Source organism: Leiobunum rupestre, chromosome 10, assembly GCF_980474605.1.
Source record: "Leiobunum rupestre chromosome 10, qqLeiRupe1.1.hap1, whole genome shotgun sequence".
Classification (NCBI taxonomy): domain Eukaryota; kingdom Metazoa; phylum Arthropoda; class Arachnida; order Opiliones; family Sclerosomatidae; genus Leiobunum; species Leiobunum rupestre.
Window position 1 is genome coordinate 21,754,922 of NC_143393.1, and position 26,665 is coordinate 21,781,586.

Sequence of the window (26,665 nt, forward strand, 5' to 3'; positions counted from 1 at the left end):
CGGCATCTAGTTCGCTCGATTGCGTATTGCAGATATATTCGAGATTATAATTAGGCGCTGGTAGAGCTGGTTTCATACATAAACTTCAATTAGGATCTTCCTGTACGTCGAAAAGTCACTTATGTCCGCGCTAATTGCTTGATACGCTTGCGTTTAATCAATTTTAAACCCAATTAAAGAACACAGCGAAGATTCCTTAGAAGCTTCATTGAAAAATGCATATTGCATTGAAAGTTACCTGGTGGTTAAAATTTCATTCCAAAACTATAAACAATGGTGTAAATTGTTAGAATCTTTCGCCTGAGAGAGGAAAGTAATCTATTCGTTGGTAATCAGGCTTAAGCAAAACTATAATATTAATATAACCAGGAAACTATAGAGGTATACACTTGGAATGTCTAAGGTTCCATTGAGACGGTGATACGAAAGCGCGTCGAGAAAAAGGCGGGTCTTAACTACGTCAAGTGTCGACGTAACACGAGATTTCAAATTCATTGGATCGAGGTTTGACGCGAAAAGAATGCGTCGTCATGGTAACAAATAGGCGATCTTCCCGCGCAAAAAAAGGCTTATAAAACAATGGATTTAAAAACCTCAATTTTTTATCGTACTTAATATTTTGAAGTGTAGTGATACCTATTTCAGGTATTTGTATGGTTATAAAAGAGATAATCAGGTAAGCTAATAATATAATAACCATGACTAGGCTTAATGACGAGTTTTGGTCGAATGAGGGTAGCTCAGATCATTTTCAAATAATCAATGAATAAAAATCCCACGCCCGCGAGTCACGCGACAGGAAATAATTTTAAAACGCGTTAGAAAAATCAACAATGGACTAAATTAAGGTCAATTTACTAAGAAAAAGATGGAAAAAACTCTTATCTACCTCAAAATGGACTAATAAACTCACGGGGACGCTTACTGGGCGGTTGTGGTTGGTCGGAACGCCACCTAGTGGGATAACTGAAAAAAGTTACTTAAAACTGGAAATGAAGAAGGAGATTAGCCTCTAAGGTTTCGAGTCCACTTACAGTTTACATGGCTAGAAGTCAATCGTATATGGCGTATTCATAACAAGAGAGGCAAAATAACTGACAGATTTCAAACAATCACTAACTCAACATTAATATTGTTCCTGGTAGATAATTAGTCCATGATCCAAAACTCAATAAAAATGAAATAAAACGTTTTATAATTAAGTAAAATGGCGACTTCAAAGAAAACTCTAAGATCGCGCACGTGCCAAACACGAGAGACTAGAGCTTAAATAGAACTTTGAAGAGGCTCAATTATATGGCAATTATTTAGCCCCCGAACGTAGGCTTGAGAAATCTCAACCAATCAGACCTAATAAGCTAGGCTAGATGTACAGTCGATAACGACATCTATTGAGCTACCGAGATACTAAAGACGGGACTCGCTTTAAAGGCCAAGCTGCGAATAACTCTGACGAGAGTTTCCAAACCATAAGGTATGCGCTATTAATTTATAAATAGGAACGGTTTGGAAGTTGAGTATTTTTTGTCTAGACAGCGACTCGCTCGGCCCAATAGATGTTTCGTAGATTCTACTAAATGCTCGTAATTAATAAAATGTGGATTCCGAACTCCTAGACTTTGGATACCAAACAAATGGTGCTTTTAAATAATATTAAATTAACAGCCCTACATTTACTATTACCGTTAACTTTAAGAATATTTTATGGAAAGGTGAAACTGAAGAATTTTGATTTAAAACTAGTGTTGATCATTTTCCGGAAAAATAAATTGCGGAAAATTTTCCGCAAATCGGAAAAATAGAAAATTGAAACATAAATGACTTTTTTTAATGTTTTTAACTTTTTATCGATATAAAATGTCTAATAACAGTAAACATACTACTAATAATTAATAGTGTTACATTGTTAATCATATTAAAGCTAGTGTAGAGGTTTAGTTTTACTTTTAGATTCGAAAAAATGAGGTGAAAATGCCGCTGTATTTAAATTTGCAAACAACATATTAAACTAATCATGATCATGGAATGAAAACATTTTTTTATTTTTTTCGGAAAACAGCGGAATTGGCTTTCCGCGCCGTTTGCGGAAAAATATTTTCCGCAAAATTTTACGGAAAGCTCGCGATATTCCGCGAACAAGCGCGGAATGGAAGTTCTATTTTTCCGAATTTTTAAAACGCAACGCAATGTGCTAACCAATCAGTGAAGATCGTGCGTTGACGTCACTTTCTCACTACTCTCGGTTTGATTCAATTTGTTAGGCTTAAAAAGCGACGCGTTTATTTTATAAACATTGTTATAGTAATTTAGTCAGTTTGTCACGATGACTTCTAAACAAAAAGAATGAATGAAGAAGAGGTTCGCGCTTATCCTTTTTTATATGAAAAAGCAAATAGATGTTTTAAAAACCATGAAATGAAAGAAAATCGGTGGACTGCTATTGGGGCTATCTATGGCGTCCATTTTAATTCTGTGAGTCAGTAAAGATACAATCTTCAGCGCATGCGCTATCGAAACCGCCAAATTACAAACCGCTTGAAAATCCCCAGTGAAAACCAGATGCGGAAAAGCTTTAGAAAATCCGCCGGAAATATATTTGCGTAAAAAAATTTCCGCCGTTTTTTAGCCCAGTGAAAACCAGGCTTAACAACACTATTTAAAACTTTGTTAACGAGTAGGAACAGAACGTCCAAATCCAACGAGGAACGCGAGGTTCATGTAGGGCCACAAACTAGAAATCGAAGCCGTCAACACTCGCTGAGAGGCGAGAATAGAAAGCTAACCACTCTGTCTATATAATACGGTCTTTTTATGGGCTAAGATCAGAGTGGCCGCGGGTAATCCAATACACTGACATCTAGGTGCGAGAAAGGAAAATAAATAATCCTTCGTTTCCGCGAGAAAACACATTAAAGGCGCTACCAAGCAACGGCAAACGAAAGCGGAAGCGACTGGAGTAGTTTGCTTCGGAAAAGAACGTTTACTCCGCGCAATGTTCTTTCGGTTGGGCCCCTCTCGGTCTCGCTGGCCATTTTCAAGTAAAAACAGACCAGAGCGTCCACCCCCTTCCGATGACTAGGCTCTGGGAAGGATGAATGTGATGACGACAAATTATCTGGACCATCCACCTGCGCTTTCTCCGAAGCTCTCCATCCTCGGGATTACTAGAGGCTGCTTCCCGCCGCTGTTGTCTCTACGCTAAGTGTACTAACAGCGAAGCCAAGAAGGGGGCGCGTTCGTCGACGGAGAAAGCTACAACGTTTCTTGTCAAAAATATACAGAGCGGTTTTCTCGAGAGTTTTACTTGCTTGTTTAAGTTTTTTGCCTTCATTCTATCTCCTCTCTTTCTCTAAAATACCTCGCCCACTTTCAAACTCTTAAAAACGTTTTGGAAATTTTAAAAGGTAGGCTTAGCGTTAAGTCCGGTGCGGTGTATGTATTTTTTTATTGCCTAGTATGTACGAAAAATAAAAACTTCTAACTTTGAAAGAATAACGTCACATTGTACCGTATTTACGTATTATGTAAAGAAGATTGAAATTATTCCAGCAAAAAAAGTTAAAAACATAAAATGAAACCACTATTCTAAATCCTAAGGATAATAAATTTACAGTTTTCTTAATGATGTTTCGCAAAATGGTCGCTTTAAAAACAATAGTAAGTTAAGAATGGACCTATTTTGAAGGCCTATTCGCACTGGTCAAATTTTTTGAGCGTAGTTTTCGACTCAGTTTCATAAAAATCGTTGTGTTTTCTATAACTAATTATTATTTATAATTATTATTATTTATAATATTATTTATAATCATTATTATTAATAATATTATTTATAATATTATTTATAGTTTTTATTATTAATAATATTATTTATAATTATTTATTATATAAGATTACTTTAGAGATTTATTATCTATTCTAAAGATTAATTTAGAAATCTATTATCTGGAGATTCTAAAGATTAATTTAGAAATCTATTATCTGGAGATTCTAAAGATTATTTTAGAAATCTATTATCTAGAGATTCTAAAGATTAATTTATAAATCTATTATCTAGAGATTCTAAAGATTAATTTATAAATCTATTATCTAGAGATTCTAAAGATTAATATAGAAATCTATTATCTAGATATTCTAAAGATTAATTTATAAATCTATTATCTAGAGATTCTAAAGATTGATTTAGAAATCTATTATCTAGAGATTCTAAAGATTGATTTAGAAATCTATTATCTAGAGATTCTAAAGATTAATATAGAAATCTATTATCTAGAGATTCTAAAGATTAATTTAGAAATCTATTATCTAGAAATTCTAAAGATTAAAATAGAAATCTATTATCTAGAGATTCTAAAGATTACTTTAAAAATCTATTATCTAGAGATTCTAAAGATTACTTTAGAAATCTATTATCTAGAGATTCTAAAGATTACTTTAGAAATCTATTATCTAGATATTCTAACAATTATTTTATTTAGGACCAATTTTCTTCCAGATTTCGAGATTTTCAAGTTGTTTATAAGATTTGTTTATCTGTAGAGTTGATGGGATTATCCTTACACTTTTACTGAGAGCTATTTCTAGAACGACCAGTCTGGCCAGATATTTCTATTTAACATTAGATTATAGATTAGTGCTTCCAAACGGATTCTCAAACAACAACTGCGTTATCAGAATTGAGATAATAGTTGTGAAAAACGCTTTTCAGTTTATCAGCATTTACGCTCAAATATTATCAGATCAGTTGATATGTATCAAAATACAAACCAGATAGCTTAGACCCGAAACTAATCTTAATTCCTTGTAAGCCGACCGACAGAATGTGACAACATTTCTGATCAAATCAAATCAGATAAATTTTATTTAGTAAAAAAATTCTGATTTTGAAGAGGTATACGGCTAAGTTATCTAGTGACTTGTAAGCCTTTTTTTGCGTGGTCGATAAATAACACATATCCCCGATTACCTTCCTTTCGAAATTGCTATTAATATTTATTTTATTTGCTCCCACAAGATTTTATATCTACTGAAATGAATAAGCCAGATAACTGTTTAGAAAATGGAAATATAGCAGATAATTTCATATCGGTTACTTGAGATAATGAATCGGTTATTATGTGAGATCAGATTGCAAACCTGATCTGACTTACTGATTAGTTGGCCGTTGGAAGCTCTGCTTGAGACTAAATCCACGGTCGCACCAGAGCTTAAAACCCTGTTTAAGTCGGTCGGTTTGAATACCAGTTTTGACCGCCGACGATAATTCTTGGTACACACGTGCGAAATCGCTTCACCCCGGTTCGCTAATAGCCAAGGCTTAACGCCATTTCGAATTATGATCAGAATTTTGAAAATACTAAATTGTATCCCAAAACAATTAGTTAATCATGGTAACTCAGTGGCGTAACTAAGGCCCCCCAGACCCCGCGACCACGGGGGGGGGGGGGGGCATGGCATTTTCACCAAATAAGGGGCCTTTTCGTTTTAAGTATTGATTTTTTATTTTATTTTATTTAAATTTTAAATAATTAAAAAAAATTATGCTTTAACTATGGGTAAAAATGTAGAAATCTGGCAATATTTTCAGAGAACTTGTAAATATGGGGAAAATGAAAAAAAAAATAGTTTTTTTATATAAAGGGCCCTTTTGATATCCTGCGGGGGAGCCCAAATTTTGTCGTTACGCCACTGTGTTAACTATAAATACAGTAATATTATTTGACATTATTTAGAATTTTATTCCCATTATTTTGGAAAATACAAGCAATTTTACTTCCCCGCCTTGTCGTTTTGAAAGTGATTCTAAGCGAACCGACTTGGACAATTTGCTTCCCGAACCAACACGAAGCGATTTCTCACGCTAGTTTGGAAAACTAGTTATGTAATACGAAGCGATTTTAGGGGTACGTGTGAACCTGGCTTAAGTTATTAGACATGTCCTTGGCTTCGTGGTCAAAGTGAGCGCGTGTTGGGAGCCGTGACGAGGTGTAGGACTGCTGCTGGATAACTTGTACTCAAGTCGCGTATTTTTCTCGTTAGAGGCCAATTATACGTCACTCCAAAGAGTTACGCGTATACTTCTTGAAGGCGAAGAAAGTGTAAAGTAAATATCATACACCGATTCTAATAACACCCGAGCGTTCTTGATTGACGTGAAAGCGTATATCCATTTCGAGTTGCAGGTTCTCAACTTTCCAACAAGCTGGCTGAGGGACTCTTTTTCCAGTTGGAAATGAAAAAAAAAACATCAAAGTGGGTTTCGAAAGAATAAAAGAAATGGAGAGAGAGTGAAAAAGCCAGGAAACGGCCGTCTTTTTTTTTTGCCCCTTAAAGGCGAGGCGCAATTTCTTTCCATTCAAAGATTCAACTAACAGGTAAGAATTGCGAAGGTCGTGATAGAGCAAAATAAAACAAGTATGTCGTGAACTGGTACAATGCTTCTAGTTTATTCATGTCTATTAATTTAGTTATACCATAAGTATCATTATAATGTTTCTGGGATGGCGGAGTGGTTAGCACCTTCACCTCGCACCAACTTAAGGCACTGTTTAAAAATACGGAACAACTCCTTCCGCGTCGAGTTTTCAAGTTCTCTCTCCACTGATTTAAGCGGTTTTCTCCCGAGCTCTCCAATTTCCCCGTCCATAAAAACTTGTTGAGGCTAACAGTAATAGTTAGTGTTCCTACACTAACTATTACTGTTAGCCTCAACAAGCTGTTGGCTCATACGGCATGAAGAGCTTGCCACCACCCTAATACGCATCGTAACCAAGCCACCCGAATTAATAGCTTTAAAAGTCGCTTGATGACTTAGGCCTAAGGTTTTGCCTTGGGTATTAGCCTTGTTGACTATTATTGTTAATATATATTAATACTTAAATTGTTAATATATATAATACTTAAATTGTTAATATTTATTAATACTTAAAGTGTTAATATATATTAATACTTAAATTGTTAATATATATTAATATTTAAATGGTTAATATATATTAATACTTAAATTGTTAATATATATTAATACTTAAATTGTTAATATATATTAATACTTAAATAATTAATATATATTAATACTTAAATTGTTAATATATATGAATACTTAAATTGTTTATGTATATTAATACTTAAGTTGTTAATACATATTAATACTTCATTTGGTAATATATATTAATACTTAAATTGTTAATATATATTTAATACTTAAATTGTTAATATATATTTAAAACTTAAATTCTTAAATATATATTAATACTTAAATTGTTAATATATATTTAATACTTAAATTGTTAATATATATTTAAAACTTGAATTCTTAACATAAATTAATACTTAAATAATTAATATATATTATTACTTAAATTGTTAATATATATTAATACTTAAATTGTTAATATATATTAATACTTAAATTGTTAATATATATTAATACTTCATTTGGTAATATATATTAATACTTAAATTGTTAATATATATTAATGCTTAAATTGTTAATATATTAATACTTAAATAATTAATATATATTAATACTTAAATTGTTAATATATATTAATACTTAAATTGTTAATATATATTAATACTTAAATAATTAATATATATTAATACTTAAATTGTTTATGTATATTAATACTTAAATTGTTAATATATATTTAATACTTAAATTGTTAATATATATTTAAAACTTAAATTGTTAATATATATTAATACTTAAATAATTAATATATATAAATACTTAAACTGTTAATATATATAAATACTTAAACTGTTAATATATATTAATACTTAAATAATTAATATATATAAATACTTAAACTGTTATTATAAATTGATACTTAAACTGTAAAATGCATTTATAGTTGCTTTTTAACAGTGGACATCTCGATATGTTTAGTAGGGTAATATTACATTAACAATATACCAACAAATTTACCTTTGTATAAAAATACAGTATTTGTAGTCGACGGCGACGAAATCGAACCCTCTAGTATAATAGCTTCGTAAAATCCTAGAAAAGCGAGCTAAGCTAAAAATCGATATGAGTATTACTGTAAATCATACGAAAGCGTTCGTGCAGGCTGCGCGGGACATACATCTGATTCGGAGATGCGAGAAGAAAGTTTATAAGATCAGCAACCGATCTAAACCGTCCGCTCCGTAAGCCTAGGCTCAAATCTTTTTTTTCCCGCGCGCTGTGGCGGTTCATATCGTTCACAGATGTGAGAAAAGCGAGATCTAAGAAAGAGTGAAAAAAATATTCTTTCTAGTCGGAAAGTTGAATCGCGAGTTACCTGACGGAAGTTGTCACGCGAACCCAGAAATGCGAGACGGACTCGAATGCGAAAACAAGAAGGGAAGCGGCTTAAAAGGAGGCCGGACATTTCTAGCTCTTCAAAAATACCAAAGCCACCGAGATTGGAATCTCTGCAGACCAAAAAAGGTCGTGATGATAAATTGGAAAGAATGTGAACGGGGAGTCGGAGAGAGACATGTGCCAGTTGCGCATTCCTGTCGCGGATAAAGGGCGGAGTTTGTAACAATGAAACACACGATATAAATTAGTTCGATATTACGAAAAACGTATTTAGGTTATCGAGAACGTACGAGTCGATACATTTTTAGAAGCTTAGGTCAGACTGAAAATAACCTTTCTGGGTTAAATAGTAAGGTCATCTGTCGTGGACGTGATTTAAAACATTTATCTTTACACGATAATTGATAAACTATCAATCGATCCTAGATGGCGCTATACAGTGGGAAAAATGGAGGCTTCATTTTGAGAGAAGAACTTAGGGAGTAGTTCGTGTTAACGGGTATTTAACAAAAACTCTTACGTTTTTAGTAACATCAATACGTTCTTAAAGTATTGAAGGCTGCTAGTTCAACTATTTCTTATATTTTCTATGTATTATTCGGAAATTTAAATATTCTACTTGTTATTTTACTATTCTACTTGTTATTTTACTATTCTACTTGTTATTTTACTATTCTACTTGTTATTTTACTATTCTACTTGTTATTTCACTATTCTACTTGTTATTTTACTATTCTACTTATTATTTTACTATTCTACTTGTTATTTTACTATTCTACTTGTTATTTTACTATTCTACTTGTTATTTAACTATTCTACTTGTTATTTAACTATTCTACTTGTTATTTTACTATTCTACATGTTATTTTACTATTCTACTTGTTATTTTACTATTCTACTTGTTATTTTACTATTCTACTTGTTATTTTACTATTCTACTTGTTATTTTAGTATTCTACTTGTTATTTTACTATTCTACATGTTATTTTACTATTCTACTTGATATTTGACTTGCCTAGAAATAAATTGATGTTTACCCCTTGAAAGGATCTCGCACGCGTGCCCGTCACGGAGAGGTTAATTAATGCGAGTTCAAGTATTCTTGTTTAGAAATTCAAAACTGTCAACGACAATATTAAATATTCAGAGGTAAAAGATTTCCCTAAATTATACAGGGCCGTTATAAAGGACGAATATAAACTCTGAAACTGTCATTCATATTAGCGACGAGTGGCCACTTAGAACGCCAATAATATCATCTCTAATTCACGACATAATGACAATCTCTACGGGTAATATTAGTCCCTTCAAATGATTTATGCCACAATATTTTTCTCTCAGCAGCAAAATCGATAATCATCGCGTATAAAACGCCAATAACAAAGCGCACTCTAATTACGTAACAGACCTTTCCCCATAAGCCGTACGTAAGGCAGCAGCCATTACGACTAAAATATACCTATCAAAAGAAGATTATCTATGGCTCACTCCTGAAATTGCTTCGATAATAAGATCCGTATGTCTCCAAGATACCAAATTCGACGTTTAAGAAAGACTGTCATTATTACTAAGAGTGTGTTCGGATTTATTGATATAAATCAGGAATCCATACCTCTACTAGGAATGCTCATCGCGGCATATTTTCGTCTCGATGTGGCAGACGGTTTTTTTTGACGTCACTATGTTAATTTAACAAACAACAACGTGAGAGTGGAGCTCGCGCAGAGGGGTTTTTTTTTATCGTAGGCGGGTTCAAAGCGTGTAGAGCTCGGGGAAACCTTCAAAATTTCAATTAATCATAAGAAATTCAATTAACTGTTTATTTGTGGATATTATTCGCGACTATTATACGATTTTATATGCAACAAATAAGATTTTATTCGTAAAATTTTAAGAAATGAACGGATAATTTCTTATCCGAACGCCGAGCCCTATCTGCGTGATCTTAGCATACGGGATACGACAGTGTAATCATTCCAAGTAGAGCTATGGATTCCTGTATAAATTCATAATTTTCATAATTTCCTGAAGATATTCTTCGCATACAGAGAGAGATAGATGGGGTGATCTTGCACGAGAAAGGGGGGAAATTTTACACGCAGAAAGGCAAGAGGGGCGTGGTTTCATTTCCGGGAATCACGAGGCTTTCACTATGCTACCCACATATTCTCCGTTCACGAGAATAAATTCTTGTTACCACGAATGTTTAAAATGAAACTCGATTAGCGAACTTTTAGAAGCTTCAACGCCTTTTTAATCGGTGTTGTAAGTTAGAAAATTTTTAGGAAAATGACCGAGGCCTTTTTTCCATGATTAGTCTAATATTGCTCGCAAATTTAAATAAAGCGGCATTTTCGCCTCATTTTTTCAAATCTAAAAGTAAATCTAAACCTCTAGACTAGCTTTAAACTGATTAACAATGTAACAATTTTAATGTTTTGTAGTATTTTTACTGTTATTAGACATTTTATATCGATAAAAAGTTAAAAAAAATTAAAAACCCTTAAAAAGTAATTTATGTTCAAATTTTTTATTTTTCCGATTTGCAGAAAATTTTCCGCAATTCGGGAAATTTTCTGGAAATTTTTCCGCATTTTATTTTTCTGGAAAATTAACAACACTAAAAATGGCACTAACTAAACCAGGCTGAGAAATTTTACTTGACATCATGGGAAAATAAACCTATAACACCTACTCTAGCATATTGACATACGTTTTTGCCTAAAGCACTATCTGCTCCCAGAGGAGAAAATGGCGACAAAATTAAGTTCCTTTAGAATGAAAAAAAAACGTGAGAAAAGGAGCATATTTCCCAATAAATTGGAATATCGGGTTAAGCAACTTCAAAAGTCTCCCGCCGGGAAAAGTATGCAAAAAGAGGATTTTTGGCCAGCGCAACTGAACACATTCGTTCGGATGTTGCTTAAATGAACTTGTCGCTTTTGGCAATATTTTAACTCCAAGACAAACTTTTTTTCTTGCCTTTCATTTTTATCGGGGAAAAAAACTGTCGTCGACATACAGTCAAGGACAAAACGCGACTTCGAGGCGTGTCAATAAAATTGAAATGAAAATATTTTAGAATCTCAAAATAATTTTGCGAAAAAAATATCACTTCCGTTTTCGGTGGCTCTGGGAGTGGGGTAAATAGAGTTCCATTCGATGTTTCCATCGAAGAGCGGTGTGTTCACTAACACGCCTGGCTTCATACGTGCCCGACACATTCTTTTTATTTGATCTTTTTTCTTCCGGGCGTTTTATGACAACGAAGGAAAGCCAATTCCGTCATGGTTATTTGAATTAATTTCCTGGTTTTACAGTTTTAGATTGCGACCTTGGAAAAAACTTGTCGCGGACTCGACATGAACGAATAAAAAGTTAATTTCCGAAACGAGCAGCGATGCCAGATCGCGAAAATGAAATTTCCCGTTTTGGACAAAAAATTTCCTATTTTCCAAAGCCTTGCTATTATACTCAGTTGTAGGTTAAGAAAGGCAAAATATTTAGTACATTTGGCGGGAAAATACTAGCATGAATTTCCGGTAAATCGGCGGCGGGAATTTCTAATTTGGTCGCTTTACGGTTGAATTTCTAAATATACCCCGCGCGTTATATAACTTTGGAAAATACCGACTATTGCGTTATATTTCAAAGTGATAATTGCTTAATTAACATAGATAATATTTAATAACAGTTGTAATAACTTATTTTTAATACAAGTGAGGCATATCCAAGAAATTCAGTTTGGTGATTCCAGGGTAAGTATAGAACAGGTATTGCCGAGATTACCAGAAACGTGTAATTTTATGATTGTTTAGAAGCATAATACTAAAAATACGCCATAATGAATCTTCAAAATAATAATCGGCATTAAACATTTATTGATCACTTTGAAATTTGTGCAACAGGGATTTCTAAAATGGTTTAATATAACACGCGCAGGAACCTTTAGGAAATTCCAGCCGACGATATACCGGAAATGTACTAGATAGTTTAACTTTCTTAACCTAGCATAGTTCTTTATTTTATTGTATTTTTTTTTTTCAAATTTAATCTAGTTTGTCATATCTCGTGAATTTTTAATAACTTCGTTCTAAAATCATCCTCACCTCGTATTTCCCTAGATTTCGCTAATTTTCGATCGGTAGTCTCTTTTTCGTATTTTCCTCAAATCGAGCATCAGGAGTTGAAATAGTATAGACAGCTTCTCCCTGAACACCGACGTACTGCGGCTGGAACACTTCTACAGGCGTTTTCAGGTCAAATGTAGACCTTCTTCCAAATCGAACTTGGAAAGGCGTTCTTTAGTTTTGAATCAAATAAAAATGTGTCGAATTAAAGTAGATCAGTGACCACCGTGGCCTAATAATCCCCAATAAATATCTTCGCCCCCAAAAGCCTCAATTCGGACCAAATGGAATCGAACACGGCCAATTTGCTCCGGCAACAGAAAGGACCAACCGACAATCAGAACGGTTCCAAATACTCCGTAAATCTAACCATAAACCATGCCGGGGGAGAGAGACTTAGAAGCGATATTTATGAACCTCCGTTAAAAAGCGAAAGAGGCAGTGGGATAGCTCAACCTAAATCAAGCGCAAGGGCATCTAGAGACGGTAGACGCCGACTGTACCCTTTCCACGTAGTCCGAACAGCGCCAGCGCGATAGCTTAGGGAAAAGCCCTTCGCGTAAGCCCTAAGCCGGGAGGGCCCCCGTTCTCTACGGCACATCGATTAGAAGCGACGACTCGAGCCAGTTTGGTCTATTACCCTGAGAATGTCCTCGGTCCAAAAATGGCTGCAATTTTTCGATACTCTTTCAACACAACGCGAGAAGGGGACGCGGGGGGGGGGGTGTCGAAGGCCAACTTTATTTCGGCAACGACCATGAGGGGGTCGAAGGATGGGGGGACAAGGAAATAAGCAGATACGTGTACGAGCGCTATTTGGGTCTCTACTTGCAATGTTAACGAGTATGTTTTTTCCGCGTCCCCTTATTTATGGACGTCAGTAACGAGACGTGTTTTAAAGGGAAAGCCGCTGTCGCTAATTCCTTACAGCTGTAAAACCCGTACGCCTTTTACATATTATTAGTTTTTCAAAGGCGAATGTACACTCAACCCTTCTACTTTTTTTAGTTTGTTTGGTTCAAAGACGATTTAACGGGTCTCTTTTTTACTTTGCAAAGGCATAAGCGAGATGTTTTACGACAATTGTACCTCTTAGTTAAGTTAATTGACTTTTATGTCGAAGACTGATGGTAGCTCGTCAGGAAATTGCTTATTTATGAGGTGCGTGAAATAAGTCATTAAGGATTTTTTGTCATCTCGTAAGTCTTCGTGTAAATTCGATATTTGGCACCCTAAGCATCGAAATATATTTTTTATTAGTTATCTATTTTTATATAATATTACGGAGATTATAGCAGATGGTTCAATAGATATTAATTTCAATTTCAGATAAGTCATTTAAACAACTAAAATATTTATACAAACTCGAAAATTTTAAATATGTTTATTTATACTGATTATCTGTAACACACTAACGGAACCCAAAGCAACCGAACAATTTTATTATCTATTTATACCCAAAATGGGTGCGAAATTAAAAGATATTTACATATTTAATACCCAAGGCACCACCCTATATCCTCAATATATGTGCCATACTAACTGAACCAAAACCTTCGAAACAAATTTTTATTAGTTATCTACTTATACTCAAAATTCAGACGTAATAAGGTGCTATAAGTAGCATGAAGACTTGACCATCTAACTTCTTAATTTTAAAACTAATGAAATAAACAATATTTTTGAAATTTGTAATTTGATATTTACAATGAATTATATAACGGCCATAATAGCAGATGGATCAATATATATAAATTTAAATTTAAGAAAGGCATTAGTTTAAACAACTTATATATTAATTATAACTCAAAAGTTTTATACGCTGGTTTATCTCAAATATCTGTGATATAATAACTGCATTGGAAACAACCAAATATATTTTATTACTTATTTATACCCATAATATGTGCATTAATGAGGATTATAATACCAGTTTTAAAATAGCGTCATTTAAAACGCTAAAATATTTATCATAACTCTACGTTTGGTACGCTGGTATATCTCAAATATCTGTGATATAATAACTGCACTGGAAACAACCAAATATATTTTTATTACTTATTTATACCCAAAATTCGTGCGTATATTAGGATAAATGACAATTTTTAAGATGCGTTATTTAAACAACTAAAATTTAAATCATAACTTAAACGTTTGATACGCTGGTATATCTCAAATATCAGTGATGTAATAACTGTATAGGAAACAACCAAATATATTTTTATTACTTATTTATACCCAAAATTCGTGCGTAAATGAGGATAAATCGCAATTTAAAAAATGCGTCATTTAAACAAATAAAATATTTATCATAACTCTACGTTTGGTACGCTGGTTTATCTCGAACTTCTGTGATATAATAACTGGACAGGAAACAACCAAATATATTTTTACACACAATCCTAGGGATTTGTGTGTATTAGTTTCACGTACAGTGTAGCCGATGCCGCCGTGTCGCGCTTATCTCTTCAACAGTTAGGGCCAATTTACTATTTTCGGTGGTTTCGCTTTGTGTGGTAGATATTTTATTTTGAATTAAGTCCGATAAGGTTAAAAAAAATGTTTTTGGTTAGGTTAGGATTCAGCGGACCTATACCTTCGGTTATATCAGTAAATATTAAATTTAGTTATAGTTTTCGGGGTAATTTACGGGACCCCAATTTTCGTAGTTTTATATTTTCTTCTAAAACTCTACATAACGTTCCTTAATTTAAGTTTGATTTTCATGAAAGTTATAATTTTTGAATATCTGTGGTTTCCATATAACCTAGAATTGCAATTACGTTGCTTAATTTAATTCTAAGTAAGGTTTTTTGGACAGCGTATACGGACCCCCGCAACTTCCAAAATTCTAAATCCGGGTGTTTATAGAGTTCTATACGCCAGTTTCCCTTTCGCATTTTTCAAGGCCGTTTGCGCCACGCTTTCAACGTTTGCTCAGAAGTAAAAATAAGTGTGACCCTCAACGTTTGCGCAGAAGTAACAAATAAGTGTGACACTCAACGTGTGACCAGAAGTAAAAAATAAGAGTGACACTCAACGTGTGACCATAAGTAACAAATAAATGTGATACCCAACGTCTGACCAGAATTAACAAATAATTGTGACCACAGAACTAAAATATAAGTGTAAGTGCAAATAAGTATGGCCGTGGATATATATTGGTTATGTCACCGGCGTTGCGGGTTGCTGTGAAAAGCTGAAAGAAGCTTAACACATCAGGAGGATTGTGTGTATTCTGACCGTCGTACGCCTTCTTATTACTTATTTACACCCAACATAATTCGTGCATTAATTAGGAAAAATGTCAGTTTTAAAATTGCGTCATTTAAACAAATAAAATATTTATCATAACTCTACGTTTGATACGCAGGTCTATCTCGAATATCTGTGATATAATAACTGAACCGGAAACAACAAAATATATTTTCATTACTTATTTAAAGCCAAAATTAATTTGTGGAAGAGGATAAATGAATATTTTAAAAATGCGACATTTATACGAATAAAATATTCATTCAATTTTTAAGTTCGTCTTTACATAATATTTCATTGAAAGTCAAAGAATGGCTGCTATGAGAACTTTTCGTTGGAGGTCTCTTATAAGACTTCTGAAAATTTACCACTTATTTTCCTCTCCTCTCTTCGAGTCTGACAAAGACGTCTCTTCAGCCCCAACCCCGGAAGACGTTTCCAAGGAATACCCTTATAACGGTTGCCAAGAGAGAGAGAGCGAATTGTGACTGGTACGAAAGCCAACCATATGGTGCGAAAACGGTGGAGAGACGTTATCGGGTTTAAGGCAATTAAATGTCTTAATACAGCGCCATCTTTCGGCTCGAAATGAATCAAGGGTGGCTGAACTTGGCCCCCAATCTCTCCCGACCCACGTATCCCAGCCAGACAAGAAGATGATGAAGTTAGGCAAAAGTATAGAGAAACTTATTTCTCATCGCCCTACCTAACCGAGTAGTGGCCAATGACGTTGCCCTTACCTTGAATGTACCTTCACCGTGACTTGGGCGCCACTGTCCAATGATGTGGTAATTTTTCCGGAAGCACAGACATCGATCATCGAACTTCTCGCTTTCGATATCACTGGAGGATATAACGCCCCCCCCCCTCCACAGACGTCGACGGGGGGCGTAGAATTGATCCCCCCACGCGATCTGTGGCTTCTTGGTTCTGGTTTTAGAGTCTAAAAGACGGTAAATGGCTTTCATGCGCAAATGTTCTAGAAATGTCAAAGAATGATAAGTGGTTTTGCCGCTAGACTGTTTCTCTTATTCGCTGACTCGCGAAACGGGAACCTATAAAGACCCCGAAAAATGAAAATTTTACATATTTCCAGTTTGGTTTTTATATAGTTAGTTTATCCCGTAGCTTAATTCTCGAAAGTCTAACTTGTCAATACTTTCTAAGTTATTACCATAAGCCTATCATAAGGTCCCCATAAGCAAAGGCCTACCGTAGGGGCCCATGTTAACGGCGTTGTCCTGGAGAGAAGAAAATTAACGTACGACGATAGGCAGTAGCGACATCTTCTTTACCAAAATTCTTCATCTCAAATATTATCTTACTTGGTAGAACCTATAAGAGCAATTCTCTTACTTGGTAGAACCTATAGGAGCAATTCTCTTACTTGATAGAACCTATAGGAGCAATTATCTTACTTAGTAGAACCTATTCGCCACCGAAAACTACAGCTGCGCCACCTAGTCACATTGCCTAGAACTATATTTGGGTGATACGGGTAATGGCGTTATGCGAAAATGCGCGTTTTATAACATCAATTAAAACATTTTACTAACGATTTTAGCATATTTTTTAAAGCGTGTTCGAATGTTTTGTATTAACAAAGGTGTATATACGACATTTATTTATTAACTTTGAACTGTCAATAGGTATTGAATTCGTAAATATAAGTATAAATATTCGAGTTTAACAACACTATGAGTAGGCCTTGGAGAATTCATACACGGGATCAGTTTGAAAGTTTTAAAGGTATGTAGGAAATTTATTATTATCTTCACATTAGAACAAGCCCAGATTGTTCTAATTTCATAGACTAGTAGCTTCAGCATTTTGTATAATGTATAATGTATTTTAAATAATTTTATTTGGTATATTAGTGAATCGCTCCATGCTTGAAATTTTGAAGTATATTGGAGAGTAGTCTACTCTTGATCCATAGAATAAGGTGTGCGGATGCTTAAAACAAAAGTTAAAATTTGAAGTTGGTGATGGAAAACACAGCATTGAAAGTGTCCATTGTTCATGCAATAGTGGGTAAATATATTTTTTATTAAACCCCAATTCTTTAATGTAACCTGTTTTACTTATTATTCTAGAAATTCAGGCTTTTGTAAACATGCAGTAAATTGCTGGTCTATTTTATATATAAAGATACTGAGAGCTATCCTAACTTTCTGACTTTAGAAGTGGGGTAAAATGAAGGAAAAGAACTAACTGTGCCTTCGGTATTGTACGGTAATAAAATGGTTAGAGTTGCGAGGGTTAAATTTGGCTGGCTCAAAAAGGTTTATGTACTCTTATTTGGTCACTTAGCTAGTCTCAAAAATTTATTTCTAGCTTTTAGTCGGGATGAAATATTTGTGGAGAGTCCATTTGTAGCGAAGATAATATCAATTGAAGAGGCAGTGGCACAAAATAACTAAGTTGGAACGGAAGGAATCTACTGGCTAACGACTGTAGAGGCTACTATGGAAAAATTCAGCTAGGCCTTTTAATTTTTTTGTCTATTCTCTCAAGGGCTATTTTTAATTGATATTAAGAGAGACTGACAATATATGTTAAATTAGTTCCTATTTTAAATTTTGGCCAATTAGTATTTGTAGATAACAAATGAACTTAACTATTTATGTTATGAATTTTCTACTCAAAGCCATGTTAACTAAAAAGGCAAAAACAAATGTATTATAGAATTAATTCAAAGTTAAAAGCAATTAAATTCATTGAAGAAACCACTTAATTAGAAATTACAATAGAAGTGAATAAAATGTTAACATATGCAAATAAGTATTAAAAATAAAAACCATTTGAATTTACAGTATTATTTTTAATCATATTGGGATCTGCGGCAACAGCTCGAAATGTTATTAATAAACTCGAAAACGCATACCGAACCATCAGGGTGGCAAAGATAGGAAAATTGGGGTCCAATACAAAATAGAAAAATATGCCCTTTTAACGCATAATTTTGTGGGCCTCAATGTAATATTTTCCAGCGATAATGACAATCGAACGGCTTGACCTAAAATTAATTTAATTCATTAGCATTTCCTTATTTTGCAGTATATAATAAAACAGATCACCTTTAAAACGATTCACAAAACGTAGGGTCCTCTCTTTTTATTTAGTTACATTGGATTTGTAATAAGTCTACATGGTAAATTATTGCTTGGAATGGCACTGCATTTCATGCGTCTCTTGAATTCTCTTCATCTAAATGACAGTTATTATGATATATATTTAATAATATTAACTTTAAAAAGTCTATCTTTAAAATGGGCGCTGCAAATCTGTGCCCACTAACTAGGCATCTTCCCTGATTTTATATTAGTTAACCACACATTAAAAAGATTTTTGCATTTCGGAAAATTGTGAAACGATAACTCCAACGTTCTTTTCTCACCATTTACTCGAATTGTAATATTTTTAAAGGCAGTATTACTACAAAAAGGCAATTTATGCCACCTCGGCGCCTACAATCCGCCATATTAATCGTTTGTTTTGATCAACAAAGTACGCAGACCAACCAAGCTGCAGGGGTAGCGACTGTGGCGCCGCCTATACCAGTTTCGCTAGCGAATAGGAGCAATTCTCTTACTTGGTAGAACCTATAGGAGCAATTCTCTTACTTGGTAGAACCTATAGGAGCAATTCTCTTACTTGGTAGAACCTATAGGAGCAATAAACACAAGGAGAACGCAACCCGTCAAAAGTCGTGCATTTTTACCTCTCCGAGGGGACAAAGTCCCCTAGGAGGGGTTATACAACCACCGTGTCTGTCTGTGGGTCTGTCTGTCAGGCCTGCGAACGCGTTCGCATTTTCGGTGCAAAGAGAAATCACTGCGTACGCAGTTTCTCGAAGGGTTGGCAAAACCACCGTGTGACGGTGAGCGTTAACGGATTCATTTGTGGTTTGGTTTGGATGGTGTTTTTTCGCTCACCGTCGTGACGGTTTGGTGTATTACGTTTTTGTAATGTTTATGCGTAGGTTGTGAGTGTTGAATTTGTTGTGTTTGCGTTCCGATAGTTGTGCATGTTGAGTCTGTTGTGTTTATATGGGCGTTTTCTCTCCAACTTCTTAATGACTTTGGGACGGATCGAGTGCTGAGTGTAATGCTACCTCTCAACGTCCAATGGCAGGGTTTCCACCAGTTGTACACGGTATTCGTCTTAGTATCAATTTGCGATCGCATCGGGCGGTATTTGAACCCGAGATCTCCTGCTTGACAGGCGGACGTTCTACCACAGAACCACCGACACTTGTTACGCCTTATTGAAAATTAGACCTTCAGCTTTATCGGAAGCGTATTTAATAGAGTACGAAATTTTGGTTTAATTGAAATAGAATTGAAATTGAAATTATTGCATCGAAGAAATACTAATTTAGCGTTTCTCTATTGATTAAAAAAAATGCGCCACCCAGGTTTCGAACCCAGACCATTCGCCTTGGCAGTCGAGCGCTCTACCACAGAACCACCGATAGCTGCTTAGGTTCACTGAAATTAAGACACGCATCGTAAGGATAATAGGTAATAAAGTCTTTTTTTATTAATGAATTTATGAAGGCCTAATCTGGTTTTTTTACGAATGAAATTTTAAAGGTTAAATCTTGTTTTAGCGCAGTCAGCCGAGATAAGAGGGTTAAAGGGTAGACCCTGTGGGTGGTTCACTTTGTTAGTTTTTTGTTATTTATTTACGGGTATTATTAACGACCTATATATAGTTGTGTTAATTCAAAGACGATAATTTAAAGTTTATTGCTTTAAGAGCTGGCGGTTAGTCAAGTGGCTCTCTGTGCTTTGTTGATGGTAAGGTTTTTGCTTCTTGTAAATATATTTGGTGTGGATATTTGGATATCTACGACTTCTAACGCAGTCAATGATTTCCTGGGTGTGCGAGTCATTATATGATATTGGAAATTGGACGGCATTGGTCTTTTTCATGCGGTATGTGTCACAACGTCAACTGGAAGTCTACGAGTGTTGAAATAAAATGAGCGTTAAAGATGCGGCAAGTATTTCGTAAGCGAGAAAAATAAAATTACCATCTGTAGATATTTCTTTCATTAAAATTTGCTTAGTATTATATTCAACTGATAAACATGTACTGTAAAAAGGGTTAAATTCAATTGTGCATTGTTTTAGTAAGTCTAACTCGCTGTTGTAACTACTTAATTTATAATATTCTGAATAAATTAAACTTGATTGTTTCGTCTCAATTATTTAAAACTAAAATTAAAATTTTATACCGGGCAGGGTTTGAACCGAGAATACGTTTTTCGTAAATAACTCTGAATTGCGGTGATATCTTTGGGGGTCGTGTCGAGAAATTAATACCACTAGGGACCATTCTTCCGAGGAGAGGTATATTTTGGCTTGCCAACTTGTCTTGTGTACAATTTTCATTGGTTAGATGCATTATCGCCTGCTGTCGTCGAAAGGGAAAAATTCGGAAATTGTCTTCCCCCTTTCCGTAAAACGTGCAGCGTAAAGGCCCGTCCAATGAAATTTGTACACAACACTGCGTTAACGTGTTAAAGGTTAGCTGCGTTCTCCTTGTGTTTGTTGCTCCTAGCATATGTAACATAATGATGTATATATGTACCTAGGAGTATACAACTACTATAGGCTTATGTTATTTTTTATAAAGAAAAACAGATGGCGTTATTAAATAAACTTTTTCTCAATTAATGCATAAACGACCTTCGGAAATCTGTTTTACCGTAAATTATTTACAAAAAAATGGTTTTTTTTTCATTTATTACGTCAACTTAACTGTATTTGTAAGTGTAAGGCCACTAGAATTGAAAATAGCTAACTGACTTTGGCCTATACTGTTATATCGATAAAACCCATAAAAATTAATGTTTAAATTTTTTCTTTTTCTGATTTTCGAAAAAATTTCGGAAATTTTTTCGCATTTTATTTTTCCAGAAAAATAACAACTCTAAGAAATGGTGTTTTAAAATTTTCAAGTTGAAGATTTATATAAACCATAAATAGAGGTTTAAAAAATTGATCTGAATAAATTCGAAAATAGGGAGGCAGAGTTCTTGGATGACCGTGTGAATAAAAAAATTCGATAATACATATCATAATTTTATCTCCAAAAAGAACTATTCTAACAACCAAAAAGCAGGAAATATGACCCAAAGGTGATCCAAAGTGAAGGTAAAGTAGTCAGCAGTGGCGTAGAAAGGGGGGATTCCGTGTCCCTTTTATCTCCCCCTCCTGTTATTTCGCAAAGTCTGGCTTTCATCCTTTGACGAATTTCTTGATGAACGCATTTCGATACACGGAAGCGATAAAGGTAATAATGTATCCGTTTTCTAGCGCTTAAACTCGCGAATATCCCCTTAAACGTAAACGTCAAAAGATAAGGGAAAACTGGGAAGACAGTTTCCGACACATTTAGCGCTGATAGAGGTAGATTAATCCGAGAAATTGCAAACAAAGCATTACAAACACCATTGTATACAGTTCCTCGGCACAATAGAAGACGTTAATTTCTGTCTAATTACATTCCAACAGATACCATTAGATTTCTTATATGAAAGAGAAAGATCCATATGGAGATGACCTTTAACCAGGGCTACCTGCTTTGGGACCCTGATTTTGACCACTCTGGTAAAGATTTTAAATAGTAAAAAACACTAACTGATCCTTGATTGGCAACTGACCAAAGGTTTTGGTGGGGTAGTCACCCCATTCATCTCCTATTTGAGACAAGAAGTATTGCTTTGAGGTGAAACATGTATATTTCAAAATATTCCATTGTGGGTAATGGTCTTTTAATATACAGGGTGTTACGGATAAGAGTACCGAAACTTTCTAAATGCATTCTATGGGTCTCTATGAGTAAAAAATGTCTAATAAACACGGGTCCTAAAGTGCTTCGTTTCAGAGATAAACCAGGGCTCCCAAAAAACTACCCCAAAAAACCGGACACAGCCTTAAATCTGGCAAACAATATTCTTCCTTGAACCAAATTGTTTTCATTAAACTATCAATTGTTTTTTATCCATGAGGCGAGGAACTTTAATAACAAGTGGCAAAAGTTCATTAATGTCCTTTTAGAAGTAAAATAAGTTTGAAGACAAGCTTTGTCTGCTTTAAAGTGATTACGTAATTGATTACATATTTAGCAAGTCTGTAATCGGTGTACAGATTTTAAGGAAGTTTTTAACCCGGTCAGGGTTGGACAAAGGCACTAGTCACGGCATTTGACTACTAAAATAAATGCTCTGACTAATAAAATTAATCGAAATCTGGGGGCTCACTAGTCAATTTGACTAGTGAAAAATGTACCTAAATATTCATAAATAATTAGAGGTCGGCATTTGGATAGGAATTAATCACTTTATCTTTTTTTATCCACAACCGACAATTATCCGAAAAATAAAATTATTTTTTGTTAAATCCCTTTCTATCCTAGATAATATATATAAATAAACAGTTAACCGCAATTTTTATGGTTAATCGATATTTTGGCAGTTAATTTATCTGTTTTGCCCACCTCTATAAATAATGGCGAGTATGGCGTTTTCATAAATTCATCATTCATCAATCCCATTGTATTTAAAAAATATCCTTATGTCCAGCCCTGGTCCCGGTATCTGATTTGTTCCCTAAATCTGACGTGTTTCAACGCAATTAAAGTAAATAATTATTTTCTCTGTGTCCCCTAGGAGCAACAAACACAAGGATAATGCATTTAGCCTTTAAACAGGCTAACACAGTGTTGTGTCGCGTTCTCCTTGTGTGGGGTGTATTTTTTGTTGCTCCTATATAGATGTCACGATCTTAAGCTTTTTAGTATTTAATTGGCACACGCGTTTCGTACGTGGACTTGAAATTCCAAATTTTTATCGACTCTCCATCTTCAATAACTATAGCTTGTGACCTCCAGTATTTTATAGAAACACCTACTCCCTTAAACGAAGAAAACGATTATATGGACCAATTTCGAGACTAGTATTTGAATACTACGTTATTTAGAAAAATTCTAAGAAAACTATAATTATTAAACAAACGATTAAAGATATAAACTTTCTATGGTGTTTTTTGAAATCTACAGTATGTATTACACTAAAACCGAATATTTTGCTTAAAACGTATTTGTATATTATATTTTATTCAACGTTTCCTTTGGGGTACCAAAATGAGCTTTACGGCACTTCGAAAAAGTGACTTCTGTTCATATTGCTCTACCGCTTAATATTTTTTGCTAAAACTTGGTATTTGCCCATCAATTTGTCCTTATTTTACGTGGTAAAAATCTCATTTGGATCGGCCGACCCATGGTTGCATGAGTTGTCGATTTGACGTGGAATGACCCTTAAGTTAATTTTGACGTTTTGCAACTCTCCTTTGTTCCGCGACTTCAGAGACTCTCATTCGGCTACTGCCCTCAGAAGAAAACCTGCTTAATGTGGCCATATTAATTGTTGTATTGAATAATTTAAAAAATCTAATTAAATAAGGGCATTTAAAGGTCTGAAAATATAGTTTAGAAGCTCTAACTTCTTACTGTTTATGAAGTAAAATGGATGAAAAGGTGTAAATGAAGTGCTTAAACACTCCACAAAAGGACTGAATTTGGAGAGCAGAAGGTTTAAATATGTTCTGGAAAAAGTTTTAACCACTTTAGAGGTCTAAAATAAAAACCTTTTTTTAACAGTGTATTGACAATTGTACCCCTCACGATATATGATCATTGGTTATTTTAGATGAATATTTACAGCGCTCTAGAAGAATCGTTGTATTTTCCAAGAAATGGCTATAAATGTTATAAATATTATAAATATTATAAATGTTATAATAGAGCTAAACTTTGTTGGGGGTCTTCACTCTTAAAAGAAACCTTGCTGTAGTCTAGGCAAATGATAGAGATGTGCATTCTGATTTCCAAAAAAACTGTTGGGTATGCTAGGAAAAATTGTGTGTTTATTTTAGGTCACGTAGGTAAGATGGAATTAAGGAAAACCCCACTAGACACGATTTATGGTAGACAGGTAGAGAATGGGGTTCTGGGTAGCTCCTTCGAACGGTATAAAATAACTCAAAAAATAACCCCCTCATTTCGTTTTGAACGGTTTGTTTGAGTGATTGTCTTTAATTTTAACTCATTTATTAAATTTTAAATTCTTAAATGATGAATGGTTTCATTTATGTATTGGAAATTAGGTAAGAACAGGAATCCATACCTCTACTAGGAATGCTCATCGCGGCATATTTTCGTCTCGATGTGGTTGACGGTTTTTTGGACGTCACTATGTTAACTTAACGAACAACAACGTGAGAGGGGAGCGCGCGCAGAGGGTATTGTTTCTCTCGTAGGCAGGGCCAAAGCCGTCAGAGTGATCTTACCATACGCGATACGGCCGGATTAGCATTCCAAGTAGAGGTATGGATTCCTAGCAGCTGGTAAAAATTACGAGAACGCTTCTAAAATCTAAATTGATATTTTTTTACCGATTTATAACCTTGTTATAAAAAATTATTATTCCTTGGGTATTAGCTTAGCTGATTATTATTACTATTACTATTATTATGTAATAGACGTATACCTTTCTCAAAAAATATACATTATATTTCTGATCACAGTGAAATCGGTCAACTATATAGAGCTCTTTAATAAAAGGAAAAAAGCTACCCACTCGTATGAATACTGTCCTTAAAAATATTAAGCTAAGTCTTGAAACTATTCAAAGGCTGAATAAAATCGTTAGGCTGCGGTTGTTGAGCAGCAATTTTGGGTACGAAAAAGGCCACTAGATAGATTTTTGTTAGAGAATGGGTTCGGGGTAGCTCCCTCGAACGGTATAATGGGGTTGAATCCCTCCACTCAAAAAATAACTCCCGCATTTCATTTTCAACGATTTTTCTGAGTGATTTATGGAACATTTTCTTTAATTTTAACTCGTGAAATTTTGAAATTCTTTATTCGTTCATTATTTATCGAAATGATTCTTAAATGATGAAGGGTTTTATTTATGTATTGGAAATTAGGTAAAAATTACGAGGCTGCTTCTAAAATCTAAAAAGATATTTTTTTACGTATTTATAACGTTGTTATAAAAATTATTTGCTTTAGTGTTTCATTCTTAACGAAATTAAGAAAGTAAACAGTAGTATTTACCTACACTCTTAAATGGTATATTAAGGTTCTGAAATATATATAAAACACTCTTTAGGGTTAATATATACACCCTTAAGGGTTTTTTATTGTCCCCAATTTAAAACCAGAAAAGGTATAAACGGTGATATATTACACCGTAAATAGAGTAGGGTGTAGCTACCTTAACGCAGTAGTTTAGTACCCCAAAGGGAGTAGTCTAACACTTTAAAGGGAGTAGTCTAACACTTTAAAGGGAGTAGTCTAACACTTTAAAGGGAGTAGTTTAACACATTAAAGGGAGTAGTCTAACACTTTAAAGGGAGTAGTCTAACACTTTAAAGGAAGTAGTTTAACACTTTAAAGGGAGTTGTCTAACACATTAAAGGGAGTAGTTTAACACTTTAAAGGGAGTTGTCTAACACATTAAAGGGAGTAGTTTAACACTTTAAAGGGAGTTGTCTTACACTTTAAAGGGAGTTGTCTAACACTTTAAAGGGAGTAGTCTAACACTTTAAAGGGAGTAGTCTAACACTTTAAAGGGAGTAGTCTAACACTTTAAAGGGAGTAGTCTAACACTTTAAAGGGAGTAGTTTAACACATTAAAGGGAGTAGTCTAACACTTTAAAGGGAGTAGTTTAACACTTTAAAGGGAGTAGCCTAACACTTTAAAGGGAGTAGTTTAACACATTAAAGGGAGTAGTTTAACACTTTAAAGGGAGTAGTCTAACACTTTAAAGGGAGTAGTTTAACACTTTAAAGGGATTAGTTTAACACTTTAAAGGGAGTAGTTTAACACTTTAAAGGGATTAGTTTAACACTTTAAAGGGATTAGTTTAACACTTTAAAGGGAGTTGTCTTA

General features: G+C 34.2%; 1 protein-coding gene and 1 long non-coding RNA gene across 4 annotated transcripts in view; one reads left to right on the plus strand and one right to left on the minus strand.

Moving 5' to 3' along the window:
* LOC149925033 (metabotropic glutamate receptor 2-like) overlaps positions 1-26,665 on the minus strand; it is a 250,617-nt gene that overhangs the window by 215,857 nt on the left and 8,095 nt on the right. The window lies entirely within an intron of this gene.
* On the plus strand, positions 17,121-18,200 carry LOC149925034 (uncharacterized). 3 transcript variants are annotated; one of them, XR_016476991.1, is made up of 3 exons: positions 17,121-17,724; positions 17,787-17,936; positions 18,028-18,200. It is a non-coding gene; the product is annotated as an uncharacterized LOC149925034 (long non-coding RNA). The 3 variants fall into 3 exon arrangements; XR_016476992.1 differs by having other exon boundaries at positions 17,787-17,925; XR_016476993.1 differs by having other exon boundaries at positions 17,121-17,439; positions 17,568-17,724; positions 17,787-18,200.